The sequence below is a fragment of the Chlorocebus sabaeus genome, chromosome 29, assembly GCF_047675955.1.
Source record: "Chlorocebus sabaeus isolate Y175 chromosome 29, mChlSab1.0.hap1, whole genome shotgun sequence".
NCBI classification, from domain to species: Eukaryota; Metazoa; Chordata; class Mammalia; order Primates; family Cercopithecidae; genus Chlorocebus; species Chlorocebus sabaeus.
The window spans coordinates 5,740,280-5,759,991 of NC_132932.1; the positions used below are offsets into that span (position 1 = coordinate 5,740,280).

Consider the following 19,712-nt stretch of genomic DNA (forward strand, 5'->3'; position numbering starts at 1 on the left):
CTCCAAAACTGTAGATAATAAATTACTTTTCTTTATAAATTACCGAGTTTCAGAAATTATTTTATAAGCAAAAGGAAACGAACTAAGAAAGATAGGAAAGGTCTCTGAGGAAGTGACATTTGAGCAGCCATCTGAATGACAAATAGCCAGCCATGCCAAGGTCTAGGGAAAGGATTTTGCCAGCAGAGAGAATTAGGAATGCAAAGCCTCTGATGCCAGAATATGCTTTGCTCTTTACAGGAACTGCCAGAAAGAAGGCTAGGGTAGCTGAAGCAGAGTGGTGGGAAAATGACTGGTAATGAGACTGGGGGGTGGGGCATAGAGGTAAGAATGACTGGTAATGAGACTGGGGCGTGGGGCATAAAGGTGAGAAGACGCCAAGAGTCAGATCTTGAAGGGCCTTTGTAAGCCTTGTTTAGGAGTTTGGACTCTATCCTAAGGAAAGTGGATTGGTTTTTCAGAAGGAAGTGGGTGTAGGGTGGGCCAGGATACAACCACTTTGGAAGGGATCGGTTGCAGTTGTCCAGGGTAGAAGTGCAGTAGTGGCAGTGAAGATAGATTCAGCTTTTTTATTTTTGTCCCTTTGTACTTCCCAGCCATCATATTTCATAATTTCAACTTTATAAATTTCCATTTCTCCTTGAAATTGGTAGCTGAATTATAATTAGAAACAACTTATTCAGGACTATTAAATGGTATCAATTTTTAGTAGCTTTCGGTCTTTCGATTCTACCATGATTCCTCCGTTCTTTTTTTTTTTCTTAACAGCAGGACTCCAATGTAAAAAATAAAATAAAAGCGGTATTTTATTAGTATTGTTAAATGAAATGTATAGGAAGCCATTGTTTTAGATTAAACTCCTGCACTAGGCCCAACAGACCAGGCCAAATCAGAATGGAGTTGCTGGTGCTAGCTGCCACATAATCAAAACAGCTTAGAAATAGGCCAGTTGTCAAAAAATCCAGAAGATACACAGCAAGGAGTCAAGGGGGCCTGGCTTGCCTGAGCCAGTGTGATAAAAAAGTCTCTCCTCCATTTTGTCTCTATAAGGAAAGTAATTTTGAAATGACCAGTCTGTCTTTTATTCTCTTTTTGCTTCTTCAACCCTCTTCAGCCCACCTCTGCTCAGCTAATCAGAACACCTTTTCTAAATTTTCAGTTGAGATGCTGCCAGATTCATGAATTGCTAATAAAAGTCAATTACATCTTTAAATTTGTTCAAGTTTTGTTTGTTTTTGTTTTTGAGATGGAGTCTCACTCTGTCGCCTAGGCTGGAGTACAGTGGTACGATCTTGGCTCACTGCACCCTCCACCTCCCAAGTTCAACCAGTTCTCCTGCCCCAGCCTCCCAGTACCTGGGACTACAGGTGTGCTCCACCACACCCAGCTAATTTTTGTATTTTTAGTGGAGGTGGGGTTTTGCCACGTTGGCCAGGCTGGTCTCGAACCTCTGACCTCAGGTGATCCACCCACCTCGGCCTCCCAGAGTGCTGGGATTACAGGTGTGAGCCACTGTGCCCAGCCTCAAATTTTGTTTTTTAACAGTTCACATATAATATATATGTTCAGTTTTATAACATTTACTAATTATAGACTCAAGAAGTTTTGAACTCCAAAAAGAAGGAAAAAGAGGCAGAGAGAGGTGAATAAATATGTAAATTGTTGTGGAGAATATATTCATTCTTATAGCAGACTCGGCACCCGTGCAGTTCATATGGTGTGTTTGCTAAATGATGGTTAAGTAGAGAGATGGGGGGCTAAGAACTTGTTGGTGAAGAGCCTAGAAACAGAGTTGTCTCCTAATTCCTAGTTCTTTGTATTTCTGGCCATTTGTTTTTCATTTAAAATCCTGCCTTCGAGTTAAACAACCATTTTTCAAATGATTGAAGTACATGATTATATCATAACCAAGTAACATCATGTTGTCAAAGTTTCACAGAATGTGCTACTAGATAATTTTAAATTGCTTTATTGAATTGGTGCTATCAGATTTGCTAATTTTTATAACTTTTTGTTGATTTGTTTTTTATCCTCTGGTGTTGAAACAAACTTTTCATTGATGTAAAAGCAGTTTAGATTGTGGAGTATTTTTAACAAGTTAATATTGATTAGGTTTTAACAGATATACTTCATTTCCCATTCACTTAGTTAACCATACAAAACTCACAAAAATGGAAACATCTTACAACATATAAGTGAAATAATTTGGGGTAAGTAGGAAGCTTAATTCATGAAACCCTGACTCAATCAGGATTGAGTTTATTTCTTGAGTAGAAAAAGACTTTATCATTGGAAAAATGCCCCAGCCCCACTGCAGCAATTCTGATTTAGCTGGTCTCCAGGGAGTCGAAGGCTCATGGATTTTCCTAATGATCCAGTGATGTCAGTGTCAAGGTCAGATTCCAAGGTCAAGGACCACTGCCCAGGAGGCTGTGTCCTGGCCCATAAAGCACTTGGTGGTGGAGAGAACGAGCAGTTTATGCTCTAGTTGGCAGTAGGCACTGTTCTGGGCAGTAGGCACTGTTCTGGGCCTGCAGGTGGTGTCTGGGGATCTTGGTGTAATAAAGAGGGGCACCAGAAAGACAGATGCAGCACAGTTTGGAGCCCATTTTCTGCCTTGTTAGCCCAACTTAGTTCAGCTGTACCTGGCAGAAAAGGAGATGGGGCTGGGTAGACAAATTATATTTCAGACCTTAGTCATCACAGCAAAAAGAATGCTGAAAGAAAGGAAGCTAACTGGAGGCTTTTGAGTTCCTTATAGTTCTTGCACTGATAATTTAAGGGACTTTGGTCTTCCAGGGTAGTTTTAATTTGTACTCTACCACAACCATTTTAAGATGGTACTTCAATGTGTGTTGCTTCTGTCAAGTACGTTGTCAGATGTATAATACGGTAAAGACTGAACGAGCTCAGAACTTAATCCCTGCTATGGATACTACTGTTTGTAGTTTTTTGATACTACATTTTTATTTTAATTTAAAATTCAGAACTTAAAATATTACATGGTATTTTAAAAGTTTTTTGAGATCAAAATGGTACTAAAATATACTTTGGGACTGATTTTAGGATTGAGACATATACACTACTAAATTAATCTTCAGCTAGGAATGTATCCCACAAATACAAGTACCTACTGTGTATCAAATGCTGTGCTAGGAGCTGGGGAAGAACCAAGCAGACAACTCTTAACAGAGTTTACAGTCTAGTAAATCATACAAATCATTGCACAGATTGTTAAAGTGTAATTGTGACACATTCTGTAAGATAAGGCACCAGAACTGGAAGACAGAATGTCACCGGAGGACCTCCCCCTGCCAAAGAAAGTCATATTTAAGTCTAAAACAAAAGGGAAAGTGGGCGGAAGGAGAAACATTATGTCAAGGCCCAGAGGCTGGAAGGAACCTTTCAAGGTTAGTAAATAAAGACATACCGACGTCCTCCTACTTGGGTTCTATAGGTGTTTTCACATATAAGCCAGTTAATTTTTGCAAATTTTTGAGTATGCGCTATCTGAGGTAGATAGATAATCTCATTTTATCTATTGAAAAATCACATCTTGTCTGCATACAGAATTTAGGAGTTCAGTAAAATCTGGACAGTATCCCATCTATAGACAGTTCCTAAACGCTACCCTGCCACTGGTGGTGGGTTTGTGGGGGCAGATGGAAAAGGGACAAGGCATAGACTGGAAAGGGGGAAGACTAAGGAAAACCTTTCTGTGAAATACTTCATTCTGAAGTACCACTTAAAGCATACAGTCATAATTTAGCAACTAAGTGTAGAAAAGTATCATTCATATTGATACATTGGAGAGTTTCCATTTATTTAAAAAAATGCTTAGCATTAGCATAATATGATAAAAACCTAAGGAGCTCAGATTCCTCATCAATAAATCAAGTAGATTGCACAGTGGTTCTCAAAGCATAGTCCCTGGTTCAATTCTTGGGCCCTCCCCAGACCCACTAAATCAGAATCTCTGGAAGTGGGCCCAGCCATTTGTGTTCTAATAAGCCTTTCAGGGAATTCTGATGCTGCAGTTTGAGAATTATGTCTAAATTATCTCTGAGATTTTTTCTAGTATGAACACGTTATGATTCTAATGTCCAGCATTAATCTGTGCTATGTTTAAAAAAAAAAAAAAAAAAAAGGTTTGCCTTTGGAGTGGTCACATAATAGAGCTCCTTGAGAAAGATACTGTTGCCAGTAGGCCAGGTCAGGTTCTTCTCTGCACAAAAGAATTTGAAAGGGAGACCACAGTGAAAATGTAGGTTTGTTACAGAGTGAAAGTACACACTCAAAAGAGGAGTGTGGATATGCTCTAAAGAGGCATGTAATGTGGTCCGGGCTCACTACACAGATAGGCATGATGAAGGCACAAAGTATTCTATAATAAAAGGAGAAGGTTTACAGGAAATGGGCAGGCAGTTCCCCGAATAAGGGTGCCACCCTTTTCTTGACTAAATGTGGTTAATCTGGAACTGTCATGGCTTCAGGTACGTGGCTGGGAGTGGAGGTTTCCCCAGGGAAGTTTTATGGTAATAGGGGCATAGTGCAGCCAAGAGTATGCATTCGGTCAAGTTTTTGGCCAGCTTGGATTTAACCAATTGCAGCAGGCTTCCTCTTTGTTACATTCTTATCTGTGCCTGGTCCCCAGGTAGCCCTTTCCTATTGGCATAGCTGCCGGCATTCACCTATGCAGGCTTTTAGCTTGCATATCTATGCTTGCAGCTTGATTTTTCAGGCCGCTTTTTGTTAGAAAAGAAATGATTTGGGGGCTGCTTTTCATTAAAAGGGAAGCCTTGCTGAGGACTCTCTTACCCTCACTATCTGTCTAAATAATTTCTAGCTCCTGTATCATCAGGCTGTTACCAGTATATCACTTTGACAGAAAAATGCTTTTAAGCGTTAAGTCTTTTATCTATAAGTTGATTGCCAGGCTTTTCCTTCGTGCCAAAAAAATCTGGCCTCTTTCAGAGTCCTAAGACAAGAGTTTAATAGGAAGACAATTTACAAACATGTGACAGAATTTGTGTTCTCACTGTCTCAGAAGTAACCTGGAAACTTGTTAGAAATACAAATTATTGGGCCCCACCCCAGAACTATCTTACGGGAAACTCCTGGGGTAGGGCCCTGCAGTCTGCTTTCATAAACAAGTGCATAGCACAGTTTGAGCACCATTGTTTTGAGGAAAGGGCCAGTAACCACCAGCACCCGCTTTAGCCCTGAAGGTAAGGAGATCTGGCAGTTGCTGGAGCTTGAAAGTCCAGCCTGCCTTCGGCCCCTCCCACTCCAAATCTCCTGGAGCCTGTTGGGGCACTGAGGAGGGTGAAGAATGGAACTAAAGGGAAGATACTGGCACACGGCATGCTGTTGGAAGATATCTGGCCCACTTCTTTTAATAGGGGAGGGAGGTGCTCTTGTCTAACCAGACCCATTTTATTTTTTTCTGTCAAAATTCATGCAGTTTTGATTGGTGGAGGGAACCAGAATTTTGGAAGACAGCCTTGGTTTGGAGTGCCTCAACTTCTGCTTCAAGTGTCATTGCATCTTCATTAATGGAACAAAATAGATTAAGCATCCTCTTGGGCTGTGGTCAGATTTGAACCTGTTGTTGAATTAGGGGAAGGCCCACTATTGACTTTCCAGTCTATTAGTCTGTATAGTAGCCACATCATATTAAGAAAACTAGTTTTTTTACTTTTACTTTTAATTTTTTTACTTTTAATATTGACCATGAAATTAGATTTTTTTTGTATTCTGAATAAAGAAAATGTCCTAAAAAGTAGTGGCATTTTTTGTCACGTAAAAACAAAGATTAAATTACTAGGAGCTTGTTCTTTGATAATTTCGAAGTTAAGTGATGGGAGAGTGTTTTCTAACGAGTAGACAGTGTACTTAGACGTTCTTCGTATTTCAGCTGAGTGCAGTGGCATGTGCCTGTGGTTCAGCTACTGGAGAGGCTGAGGTAGGAGGATCATTTGAGCTCTGGAGTTTGAAGCTGTAGTGTGCTATACTTGCACCTTTGTGAATAGCCACCGCTATCCAGCCCGGGCAACATAGTGAGACCCTGTCTCTAAATATTCTGTAAGAAAATACTCTTAACATTTTTAGATACCATTCTGTTCAGTTTTAGGTCTAGAGCCCTTTAAAATCAAAATTCAAATATATTTTATTTATATTTTAATTGATACTAATGAAATCCTATACATATTAATGCTAGGAATCAAAAGACTGATGTCTGAAATTTTTTTATTAAACTATTTTGAGATGATTATGGATTCATAAGCAGTGAATAATATAAAAGAATTAATACAGAGAGATACTATATAGTCTTTACCCACTTTGCCCTAATGGTAGCATCTTACAAAACAATCGTGTAATATCACAGCCAGGATATTGACACCAACACAATCCACCAGCTTATTCAGATTTCCCGTTTTACTTTTATTCATTTATGTGTGTGTATAGTTAATTCTGTGCAACTTTATCATATATGTAGGGTAGCGTGTCCTCCACCAGTTCCATCATCACAAGTATCCCTTACGTCACCCCTTATAGTCCTTCCCACCAAGTGAGAGTGGCCTCCCTAACAGCTGGCAAGCACTGCTCTCTTCTCCATTCTTTAATGTCGTCATTTCAAGAGTGGAATCATACAGTATGCAGCCTTCTGAGATTGGCTTTTTTCTCCTCAATGTACTTCTCTTGAGAACCATCCAAGTTGTTGCATGTATCAATCGTACTTTCATTTTTTATTCCTGAGTAGTATTTCATGGTATGGGTGGACCACAGGTTGTTTAACCATTTATTTACTGAAGGACATCAGGTACAGGTTTTTATGTGAATAAGTCTCCATTTTTCTGGAGTAAATGCCCAGGTGCACAGTTGCTGGGTCATATGACAGTTGCGTATTTAGTTTTTAAAGATAACCACAAATTGTTTTCCAAAGAGGATGTGCAATTTTACATTCTCACCAGCAGTGTAAGAGAGGTCTAGTTTCTCAGCATCCTTCCCAGCATTTGGAATCATTTTTAGCTCTTCTTGTAGTGGTAGTTCACTGTAGTTTTAATTCTTATTTCTGTAATGTCTAATATGGTTCAGCATCTGTCTGTGTGATTATTTGCCATCTTTATATCCTCTTCGGTGAAATGTCTGTGATCCATTTTGTAGTTCAATTTTTTTTTTAATGTTGAGTTTTGGGAGTCCTTTGTATATTCTAGGTACTAGTCATGTGCTTTGCAAATGTTTTTCTTTAAGTCTGTAGCTTGTCTTCTCATCTTCTTAGGGTTTTTTGCAGAGCAAGTTTTAAATTTTGCTGAGTTCCAGTTTATCAGTTTTTACATTTGTGGATCATGCTTTTATAGTCAAGTCTGAGAATGCTTTGACTAGCCTCAGATCCCTAAGATTTTTCCTACACTTTTTTTCTAAAAGCTTAAATTTTACAGCCATGACCCATTTAGGGTTAATTTTTGTAGAAGGTTGGAATTATTTTAGAGAAAGCAAAATCAAGGTCATAGTCACCTTTATTCACAGTGCCTTTAATGTTGATGAACTGTTGATGCCTGAGGAGGAACAGTGGATAGTTGATTCTTCACGAGGAGCTTGCTGGGTTTGGTACAGCCACTAAAAGTACAGTCAGCCCTCCATATCCACGGATTCCATTCCAGTGGGTTCTGTTCCCTTGGATTCAACCAACCCCAGATCAAAAGTATTTAGGGAATTGGGAAAAATTTTTGGCTACAGGATGGTGTGCTGACTGCCAGGGAACCAGCCCTGTGCTCAGAGTTGGTGCTGAACATGTCTGGATTTTTTCTTCTTGTCATTATTTCCTAAACTATACAGTGTAACAAATATTTACATAGCATTTACAATGTACAGTGTCAAATATTTTAAGTAATCTTGAGATTATTAAAAATACCTACGAGGATGTGTATAGATTATATGCAAATAACTACACCATTTTATATATGGGACTTGAGCATCTGTAGATTTTGGTATGCTTAGAGCGTCCTGGAACAAATGTCCCATGGATCCTGAGGGACAACTGCTCTTTGTTTTGTTCAGAAACTCACAATTCCAGAAAACCATGTCACTGACAGTAGCACTACCAACAGCATTTGATCTCACAAGATTCATGATCATTAACCAAAATCAGAGACCCCTGAAGGTCTGATTACCATGCTGGCCTATTGATTCTGGGGCTTAAGTGGAACTATAGTCAGCCCTCTGGATCCACGGGTTCCACATCCACAGATTCAACCAACCTCAGATAAAAAAAAAAAAATTAAGAAAAAATAAAAAATAACAATATGATAATAAAAATAATACAAATCAAAACAGTACGGTGTAACAACTATTTACACATTACTTACATTGTGTTAGATATTATAAGTAATATAGAGATGATTTAAAGTATATGGCAGGATGTGCACAGATTATATGCAAATATTATGCCATTTTTTGCCAGGGAGTTGAGCATCCATGGATTTTGGTATCCTTGGTGGGTCTTGGAGCCAATCCCCCACAGGTACCGAGGAGTGACTATATAATTTTAAAAATTCAGTCAAATGGTTGTCCTGATTCACCTTTCAACCTGTAGTTGCTGAGTATCTTTTGAAAAAAATAATCTTAGTTTATATTGGGAAATTGCATAGTAATTGACCTTGATTTTAGATCTTGCATGGCGTGTGAAAATGATTCTGAGCACTGATATTGTTTTACAATGTGAACAGTTAAGCTGTATAAGTTACTACTTAATTTGGGGTCCAATGTTGAACTCTTGTCCTGGGCTTTTGGAGCACCAGTGGAAGTTTGAAGAGTGCTGTGGTGGAGTGGTGAAGGGCACAGGCTCTGATATTAGATTTTCTGGCTTCACATCCTGACTCTGCCCATTAAGCTCTGTGACATAACATCTCTCTGTCTTAGTTTTCTTATCTGTAAAATGGGTACAATAATTAAGTACCCCCCCCCATAAAGTTGTTGTGAAACTCACTTAGAGCGGTATCTGGTACATAGTAGGTACTCAATAACGATTCGTATTCCTAACACAGCAATTTTGGTGAAGATGGGTAGAAAGTATGTTATTTTATATTAATAAACACATGGTTTTCTTAGGCATATAATGCAAAATTCAAATAGTTTACAGAACTTAATTAATAGAGGCTTCAGACAAATTTTATACTTAATATGGGTCACCCTTAGGCCATGTGGTGTGGGATTTCAGCTCCTCTGTCAAGAGAAAACACTTAAGAGAAGCACTGCCCCTTCATTTACCTAGTAAGACTGCCCCAATTGTTTGTTTCCTCTCCAGGCTAGATAAATCTCTCATTTATCATATATAGATGGCCTCAAAGCCTGTCAGCATCCTGTGCACCCTTCCTCAGACACTTGGGTTTGTTGGTGTCTCTTAAAAGCTTGTTGTCTGAAGAGTACACATTCCCCCAGGCCAGCATGATAATGCAGAATGAGATGTGCAAACCTCAGAGCATCCACTTCAGAAAAAATTGTGGTCAGTTAAATCCCCTAGTTTGTTTTCTTAAGGATTTATCCTTTCCTTTAATACCACAATTGATTTAAAAAACACACACAAACTGCAATTTTCAATTCCACTGGGCTACCCACAGACATTTATTTTAAAGACAGTGTAATTAAGAGGAGTTTATGCTTGATCACAATAGAAAACAGCCTAGCACCTATTGTCGTCATTCATTCATTAACTGCCTGGCCCCTTGGCATTTGTGACCTGTATTACTAAGACGAATGTATTTTGATTTCCATCTAAGATTCCAGGCTCATCTCCTTTAAGCCTATTATTTCCTATGGAACTAGAACAATAAGTTGATCTTCTGTTAAAGTAAATATATGGCCTTTTGTCCTGGGTTCCTGAAGCAGCTCAAGAACAGCTTCAGAGCACTAAAGGTCAAAGGCAGTCTTTTGTTATTTATAATAAACACCTTTCACACACCCCACCTTATGTGAATGAGGTGATTTTTTTTGGACCATCTAGATGGCTACAGGATGGAGTGCTGGCTGCGGGGAGGGAACCAGCCCTTTGTTCAGAGTTGGAACTTTCAGCCCTATCCCCAGTCTCAGGAAGAGGAGAGGGACTTGAGGTTGAGTTTATCACCAAGGGCCAGTGATTTCATCAACCATGCCTAAGTAAGGAAGCCTCCGTAAAAATCCAGAAGTGTTATCAGTTGATGGGTGTCCAGGTTCTTGGCGTCTTGAACAAAGAAAGCACAAACAAAGCAAGGAAAGGCACATAAAACACACAAACAAAGCAAAGAAAGAATGAAGCAACAAAAGCAGAGATTTATTGAAAACGAAAGTACACCCCACAGGGTGGGAGTGGGTCAAGCCCAAGAGCCCCGTTACAGAATTTTTTGGCGTTTACATACCCTCTAGAGGTTTCCATTGATTACTAGGTGTACGCCTTATGTAAATGAAGAGGGTAAAGTCAAGTCACTTACTTACTCTACGTGCTATGTAAATGGAGAGGATACTTCATAGGTGAAGTGTTTCCATTTGATTTAGTTCTAGAAAGTCAGCATGAATTAGCCTTATGTTCCTACCTCCAGACCCTATTTTGCTTCATTCCCCCCAGAAAGATGTGATCCCCATAAATCTTTATGGAGGCAGAGAGACCGATGATCTGTCTTCTGTAACTGCTTCATGCTGGCTTGGGGCATAGTCCCTACCTATTGGGAATCAACAGAACTCTCGCCCCACTCTGTCTAGTGGAGGCAGGGTAGCTTCTTGATGACCAGGAGTAGTGTCTGGAACTGGCTGGAACCTTTGTTGCATGATCATCTGAAGCTTGATGGTTTCTAGGCGAGAGGAAATGAATTTAGTTAAAAGATTTAATGGGAACTTCAGGGAGTGGATACTTATGCTGCCAAGAACGTTTTTTAGAGATTTGTAGGAGAAAAACAAAACCTAGTCTGTTCTAGGATCTATGTGTTTCCTTAATGTCTTAATGCAAGCGACTCCATTTTGGTTTGATTTGGTTTGGTTTGTTGGTTTGTTGGGGCCTAGTGCATGAGTTCAGTCCAAAACAATGGCCTCCCATAATTTTGTTTTAAAAAATTCCCCCTTTTGGTCACATTCTCACTTAGGTGAGAGTGTGACCAAAACTTAGGGCCTTAGCACCTCTCTCAGTTACCTTCATTTTGGGTTTCTGGTCTCAGTGTGTGATTCATAGGTTATGGTGTCCTCATGTTCACACATTTCTTTCAGCTCTTGTCATTCCAGTTGAAGACAGACCATTTGACATTCTAGAGATGGCTGCGTGCAAGCATTTAAAACCTTTAAGAGAATACAGTGCACAAGGGAAACTATTATTATTATTATTTTTTTTTTTTTTTTGAGACAGAGTTTTGCTCTTTTTGCCCAGGCTAGAGTGCAGTGGTGCGATCTTGACTGACTGCAACCTCTGCCTCCCAGGTTCAAGTGATTCTGCCATCTCAGCCTCCTGAGCAGCTGGGATTACAGGTGTGTGCCACCACGCCTGCCTAATTTTGTATTTTTAGTAGAGACAGGGTTTAATCATGTTGGCCAGGCTGGTCTCAAACTCCTGACTTCAGGTGATCTGCCTGCCTCAGCCTCCCAAAGTGCTGGGATTACAGGTATGAGCCACTACGCCTGGCCAAGACCATTGTTACGACTATCAGGAGGATAATACCAAGAGTTTGGAGTATGCTTCTTACCCGGGGTTCCCATAAACCAAACCACCTAGAATCAAATAGATCAAAGAATGAGCTCAAGAGCCTACTCATTTAACCAAGCAGTCTTTTTGTTAATGCCCTACAATGAATCTCTATACTTTTCATTTGTTGTATTTCTCCATAGGCCACAAGTGCCAGCAGCTCCTCTGTTCAGCCATTTCTTTTTTTTTTTTTTTTTTTTTTTGAGACGGAGTCTCGCTCTGTCCCCCAGGCTGGAGTGCAGTGGCCGTGTTCAGCCATTTCTATCATAACTTTAACAAGGGAATTTAAAGTCTATTGTGTAACTGTAGCCTTTACAGAAGAATCTGTTATACAGCCTGTCATGAGGGAAGCATTTCTAATTATTGCTTCTTTTGCAATGGAAAAGGGCCATGGAAAAAGGACCTAACAAATGATGCCCTTCTACAAGATTGAATGCCTCCTAGCAATGTTCTCTTTAACTCGTGATATGGGTTAAGAGGAGTGAACCAGTGTTCTGTTTCTGACTGATTATGAGGCAATGTGTGTACCATTAAAGTTTCTCACCTGCATTGGACCTTCATATTTTATCTGTCAAAGTATAAGGTTATTCATATATGAGGCTGGCAGCAAAATCCTTCACAAATAAAAGTGTACCACATAAGTGCATACAACAGACCCCCTTTTCATTTCTGTTGTTCTTAGAGGCATAAACAAAAAATATTCAAAGATAAGAGTCTCATAATAGTAGAAGTCTTGATCTGTGATCTTGGAAAAAGCTGTTCACATCAAGGATGCCATGTTCTTCTGGGGAGAGACTTCCTTGGTTAGCTTTATCTTAAGGGTTCCTGTGGGTGTACAGCTCCAAGAGTGTGGAGGGACCCTCTTCAGTTGTGAGATTATGAACCCAAAGTTCAGGGTTCCAAAATTTTGCTGCAATGTGGATGGCAAGGACAATCTTTCTCTGATGTTCTCAGAAGATCTAATCTTTAGGTTCTAGATTGTGAAGGGGTTGATTGTCCTCAGCGAACCATAAAAAACTTTCTCTACCTGGTGAAAATACACCGTGGTATAATGTCTTAGTTTTATAACATGAGCCTTCTTGCATAGGAGAGCTTTTATACAACCAGAAAACATGCATTGAAAATAACAATTGAATGAAATCACTTTATAAAATGTTTAGATGGCCCATCAGGTGACCAAATGTACCTGAAGCTTTGATTGTTTTCTTAGGAATATGGGCCCAAACATTGGTTATAAACTATTTCAGTAATTTGTAAGTCACCACACCAGTATATTCAGTTTGGATCCTTTTATCTTTTCTGTGATGAGTCATCAAATGCAGAACTTTTAATAATAAAAGCTTTAAGGACTTGGAAAGGACAAGGTGACCATCCTGGTTCCCAGTGAGTCCATGCTTAATTAATATTAGACTTATATCCTCTTGAATGCCAGTTGTTTCTCCAAATTAGCTGCATAGCACTAGTAACTGATGGGTTATCATAAGGTAATTTGACTTAGATCATGGAGTTCATTCATAATGTATATATAAACAATTTCAGTATTAGCTGGTTTAACATGAAAATCTGACAAAAAGTATTTTCTTAAAGTATTTAATTCATTCTTGTTCTAGTTGTGTTAGCTGCTTTATACAAGGAAATTTGGTTATTTCTGTTTTTTAACCCTTTAAACCAGGCAAAAATGTACATTCCTATGCTTTCTTATAGTCTTTTATGAACAACACCTTTCACTTTTCTTACACACCTTGCATGTAAAACTGTTTCTTCAGTAGTCTCAGTTACATGTTACAATGTTAACTCTTAGTGACTTTTACTTTTGGTGAAAACTTTGATAAGTTTGGGGTTTTAATTAAGTACTAGGTGTGAGGAGCCTAGAACCCAGAAAGAAATGCAGATAAAGTCTGACCCTTTCTAGCATCTAACTCCATGTGTCCCAGGCCCTACCTAGCTGTAAAACAGGCAAATTGTACAGTTAAGAGTCATAGTGGCATTTACAAAGCATTTAGGAGGCCTAATCACCTTTAAATTGTACAACATTTCTTGCATAAATTCTTTTTCATAAATTCTTTCGTGACTTACACAGACCATCTATTACATGCTTGGACTTTCTGACTTGTCCTAAACATCCCTCTTTTAAACTAGCAGTTATTTTACTTTAGGACAAGAATTTATCATACAAGATCCTTTCTTATATAAAACCTTCTTTGCATAGCTAGAGGGCATGGCTCATTTCACATGTCCCCAAGACTTATCTAGAATCTAATGCTCCAGAGTAAATTAAGGAATTTTTAAAAGTCAAAGAAGCAGTTTGTGACCTTAAAGCATTTAGCAAACCTAATATCTGACCTGCATAATTTAGACCAAATGTTTACATTTGTGAAGATATTTTTATTTTACCAATACTCTTTAAAACTGTCTTTATTTCCGAGAGATTACTTAAGTCACATGAACTAAATGAAAGGCATTACACTTTTTACTTTTCTGACAAAATATTTGATTTAAGCTCTTAATTAACCAGTTAATTAAAGCTCTTTTATATTATACACACAACACATATAAATACACAGGTATAACATAAAGGATTCATTCCCTGAGCCAGGAATTGAACCCTAAACTGGGCCACCGTTGTGAAAAGAGAAAGTACAGCCACATAGTTACAAGGTCAAACTCCCAAGGACATGACTGACCAATTTGCTGGGCCATCTTGAATAGTGGGCTTTTGGGGACCTACACACACAGTTTATCCTAAGGTACCCCTCTTTATGACAGAACAACACAGGAAGACACACAAAGCACACCAGAGTCACTGCAGCTTACAACCAGCCTCAGAATTCCTTTTGTATTAATTAAAACTTTATAGAGAAGATAAACAGTGACATTTACCTTTCATTTAACCAGTTTGCACAGAGAGAGAGAGAGGCCAGAGTCTAACTACTAAGAAATTCTTGCCCTTTTGATGGCATGCCAGATTTCTAGGCTCTTTCTCCCTAAGCAACCCTGGTGACCCTAGTCAACTGTAATGCAAACAAACACATTCACATGAGTTAAGAATATTCACAAATGGTTTACAAATTTTGGAGAAATTAGGCAGAGTGAGAAATATGTTTTAAATTCTATTTACAAAAGTATAATCAAGACACTTAAAGTATCAGGAAGCCTAAACTCCAAAAAAGTTAGTTTAAGATTAAAAAGCTGGTGTGCTCCATTAATTCCCAACAAAGGTAGCCTAGGAATTCCAGATAAATGGGACAAATGATGACTTTCTAGAAACCCATAGGAAACAAAATACCCACAGAACCAAATAAAAGCCTTCCACTTAGGAACTTTAAAAAATCCTGGTTTTATATATATGCATACACGAGCAAAGCCCAGAGGAGAATAAACAGCAAACAAATGAAAACTAGAAGCACAAAGAAGCAGAAAACCAACCATAAATTTTCCTACTGAGTCTATCTTGGAGGCTACAGTGTTACCCAGGGCCCCAAAAAACCCACATAATGAATATTTAGTTACTATTACACAATTCAGTTTCCTTAAGTTCACCAGTATCATTATACATCCTGTGCAATCAAGAAATTCACTCTAGGCACATGACCAGTAAGTACTTCAGTGCCAGCACTATCCATGCAAAACAGTAAACATAGTGTGAAGCAATGCGTGCATGTATGTGAAATTTGGCTCTACACTAAATCCAGCTTCAGGCTTAACTATATTAAAGAATTGCCAAACTGCTAATGCTTTTTTTTTTTAATTTTTTTATTTTCTTTATTTTTGAGGCACTGTCTCCCTCTATTGCCAGGCTGGAGTGCAGTGGCGTGATCTTGGCTCACTGCAACCTCCGCCTCCTGGGCTCAAGCAATTCTCCTGCCTCAGCCTCACGAGTAGCTGGGACTACAGGTGCGGGTCACCACGCCCAGCTAATTTTTGTATTTTCAGTAGAGACAGGGTTTTACCATTTTGGCCAGGATGGTCTCTATCTCCTGACCTCGTGATCTGCTCACCTCGGCCTTCAAAGATTCTGGGATTACAGGCGTGAGCCATTGAACCTGGCTGCATTTCTTTACAATACTTACTTTATTTTAATCAAGACTAAGAGCTTTAACTGAAAACATTAATTAGCCAAATGTCTCCAATTCTCTATCAGGTTTTAAAGAATATTTTATTATCTAAACCTTTTCCACATCTTTCTCCACTACTTACTGGTTTCTTACTACGGTATTTCATAAATAACCTTTTCAAATCTGTAATCTGAACTAACTTTTAGATAACTTCTGAATTAGACAAAATTATTATGTTTCTCACTAGTAATATAAACTTTTTGGCACATATTATCTACAGAATTATGTGTTAACTAGAATTCTTATCCCTAGTAACCTAAAACTTGTGTGAAACCCCAAAAAGCAAGAAATTCTGAACCATCAGATGTGGGCATTTATAGATAAGAACAGTTCCACAATTTAGAAACATACTTCCCCATATCACATCCCTTTCTTCATTGGAAATGACCCAGATATTAAATGAGCATCAAAAATAACTCAAAACATTTAATTTACACAAAAAGTTTACCTAAAACATTTATCCCATTCAGTGTGCTCAGTTCTTTCAGTTTTAACAAGGGTGACATCAGACATCAATCATGGTATGTAAAATGAACATTGGTTCAGTCCAGAAAGGTGGGACAACTCTAAGGGGAGTGGGGAGGGGGGGCTTCCAGGGCACAGGTAGGTGAGAGACAAACAGTTGCATGCTCTTGAGTTTCTGATTAGCCTTTCTAAAGGAGGCAATCAGATATGCATTTATCTCAATGACCAGAGGGATGACTTTGAGTAAAATGGGACACACATTTGCCCTAAGCAATTCCCAGCTTGAATGTTCCCTTTAGCTTAGTGATTTTGGGGGCCCAAGATATTTTCCTTTCACAGATTTCTCTGATTTGTCAAAAAAAAAAAAAAAGTCACGCAAACCAAGATCATTTTGTTTTGGCTGGGTTTATAGTTTTATAATCTTCTATTCCAAACGCTGACATCTCAAAATATCTAGCAAAGACAAACATAAAACCAGACAAAAAATGTATGCTGATAGTTCTGAAGGCATTTGTTTTTATTTTACCAGTAATTTTAAAGCCAGCTTGTTTAGTAAAGTTATACTTAAGTCACGTGAACTTAAAAATTGCTTAGACTTAGTTAATTTATGAGCACTCTTATAAGTCAGTTCAGTAAACACAGCATATAACAACAAATGTACATACAAATAAACACATCTAGACATGTATACACATACACGAACCAAGATCCAATAGCTTGGAACCCTAGCCGTGAGATAGCAATACAAGCTCACCGGTTTTACTTCGTTTGCCGCAATAAATAATCCCATGAAGGCTGTGAACCAAAATTTCGAGTAAAGCATTTTCCATGGCAGTTTGATTTTTAAACGCCAAACCTCCCCAGACCCCAAAGGACACTGGAGCCAAACAGTTCCAAACAAGAGCACCACACGTTAACCAGGCCCTCTGCTTAGAACAGCAGCACAAAAGCCTGGATACATGCAACACCATCCCACTTTACCATTCAAGGACAAACTCCAGATTCCAAACAATATTGGGGCCAAACAGTATTGCAACTACGAGAGAAAGTTCTAAGGAGAGTTTAGTACTAGACCTCAGAACCTCTGCCAAGGGCATCCCCTTTGTAGAGATTGAGGTCCAGAAGATCCCTGTGGGGTGTTCCCCTTTGGAGTCCAATCTTAGAGTATCAGACGTCTCTGACCTTAGGTGGGTACTGGTGCTGCTTTGTATACTTTTCCTCCAGAGGTGATGGCTTGCTGTGCGCTTTCCTTTGATACCTGGGTGTAATCCCCAACTTTCAGCATCTGTATAATTTGATAAGACCACGCTTTCCCATGCTTCTCGTTCCACTAGAGTGACAGCCATGAACTGTAATGATAGGATGTGGAGCCTGAGTGGGCTTCTTTTGTCCTTAGCCAGTCGAGTAGGGGAGGGAAGAATTTATGGTTATGTTTTTCTGATTTCTGTGAGCTGCCGTAACATATTAATCAAACCCAAAGGAGAAGTCAAGGGAACTCCGATTTAGAGCCAGTTGATCAGAAGCACAGGTGAAACATCCTGGGGCTTGCAATTGCCATTAGAATTGTGGCTCAGTCTTCAATCTGTGTGATCTGATGGTATCCCCAGGTAGATAATGTAGAATTGAATTGGAGGATGCCCAGGTAGTGGTCTGTGCAGAGTTGCTTTGTTTGCTTACTGGCTGGTGGGGAGAAATCTTCACACATCTGAGGTCAGAAGCGTGTTGTAAGAGAATAGTGGAAGAAACTGAGCTTATTTCTTCCTCTCATAACCCCAATGCTTTTTTTTCCCCCTCTGTCTCTAAAGGCTCATTTTGAATCTGCATTTCTTAAAGTTTACAACCTTTCAGTCTAATTTCTCACAATCACTCTTACCAAAGAACCTGGGTCCCACCATGAGAGAAAACAGCCCATCAACCCCCTGGAATATTTATTTACTGGCATTCACTTTGGTTGGTGTGCTAAAATGATTGAGCCATATGAAATTGCCCTTTGTGTGGGTTGAAACTGGGTCAGATAGCAATTTCATTCTCATTTTGGTAAAATTTAAGGACTTAGTGACCCATAAGAATATTATTGGAAGTATTTTTATTGCTATAGCATTTAAATAAAAATAATTCCATTTGTTGCTGAAATTTTTACTAAAAGAGTTGAGCATGTGATAGTAATTAAAACAAAATATTCTGTTTTATAGTATCAGTAGTTTGAAAAGAAATGTTATAACTAAAATATAAAGTAAGTGCAATAGAATTAGACTTTGAGGTGGAACATGAAGACCTAATTTCTGATGTGTGACAGATGATATATCAGGCAATTAAGGAGATTATTTTGTTCAGGCAGTTGCAATAGGGAGAATGTTCACTAATGGGAAACCTCTTAAAGAGGAAGGAGAAAAGGTAGGGATTAGTAAAACAAGGGAGTCATCAAGGAAGGGTAGAAGTAGGTCCTATTTGGGAATTGTATTTGAGTTGGTCCTTTCTGGTTAACCGTTTCTTGGTTTAAAAAAGGGTGTGGTGCTTATCCATTCTGGCCTTCTGAGAGCACTCAGGGCTAAGATAAAGTGTAACACTGTCAGATGGAACAACATTATGAACATTTGTATTAATAAATCATATGGGATGCATACCACAGGTTGAAAGTGTGATTCAGAGAAGACTTATCAAAAGTTTCATTCATAACTTTAAAATCTATAGGTTTCTTAATATTTATTTCTCCATGAAAGGACTAAAACAGGGCAGCTTTGTGTTGTGGAGTAATCAACAATTGAAATTCAGGCTAAATCGGGAAGAAGCCAGCCATTAAAGACCAAGACTAGGCTAGTGGGCCATATTGTAGACGGAAGACCCAGTATAAGTGGTAGCCTTCCGAAGTCTTTTGGAAGTTGAAGATGGGAAGGGTGTCTATAAAAGGGTCAGGGCAGAGAAGTCTGTAATTTTGTTAAAGGGTAAATTTCAAGAGTGCAAAATCACAACGCATATAAAATGACCACGTATCAAAGATTTTATTTACCTTTTTAGTAAGGGAACCAGGCACAACCTGTTTAAAGGAGCAGTAAGAAAACCATGAAATCTATGTAGGGTGTACAGATGGAAGCAAAACTGATTTTTCCCGCTGGGGAGAGGGTTGCCTCTTTATCAGACAGTTATTCACATATCTCTGTACAAGAATTATTTGAGGTGTGAAATAGCTCAAAGGCAATGAAAGGAGCAAAACCCCCTTCCCCCCCAGGGTCAGATTGCTCCAGCATTCCATTGTCATGATATTCAGTAATCTCTTTTGCTTATGCCAAAGTCCTAAGTTTTCCTTGCCATACTCCCTCTATAGTAACTACTTGCTGCTTCTGATATTGATGCATTTTAAGTTGGAATTTCATTGGCAATAGCCATAATCTAGTTTGACCATATAGCAGTCTAACTTTAAATTTTTATCTATA

The 19,712-nt window shown here is 38.8% G+C and overlaps 1 protein-coding gene across 5 annotated transcripts in view; it reads left to right on the top strand.

The window, feature by feature from the left end:
• LINS1 (lines homolog 1) overlaps window positions 1–19,712 on the top strand; it is a 29,033-nt gene that overhangs the window by 992 nt on the left and 8,329 nt on the right. The gene's annotated exons all lie outside the window — the stretch shown is intronic.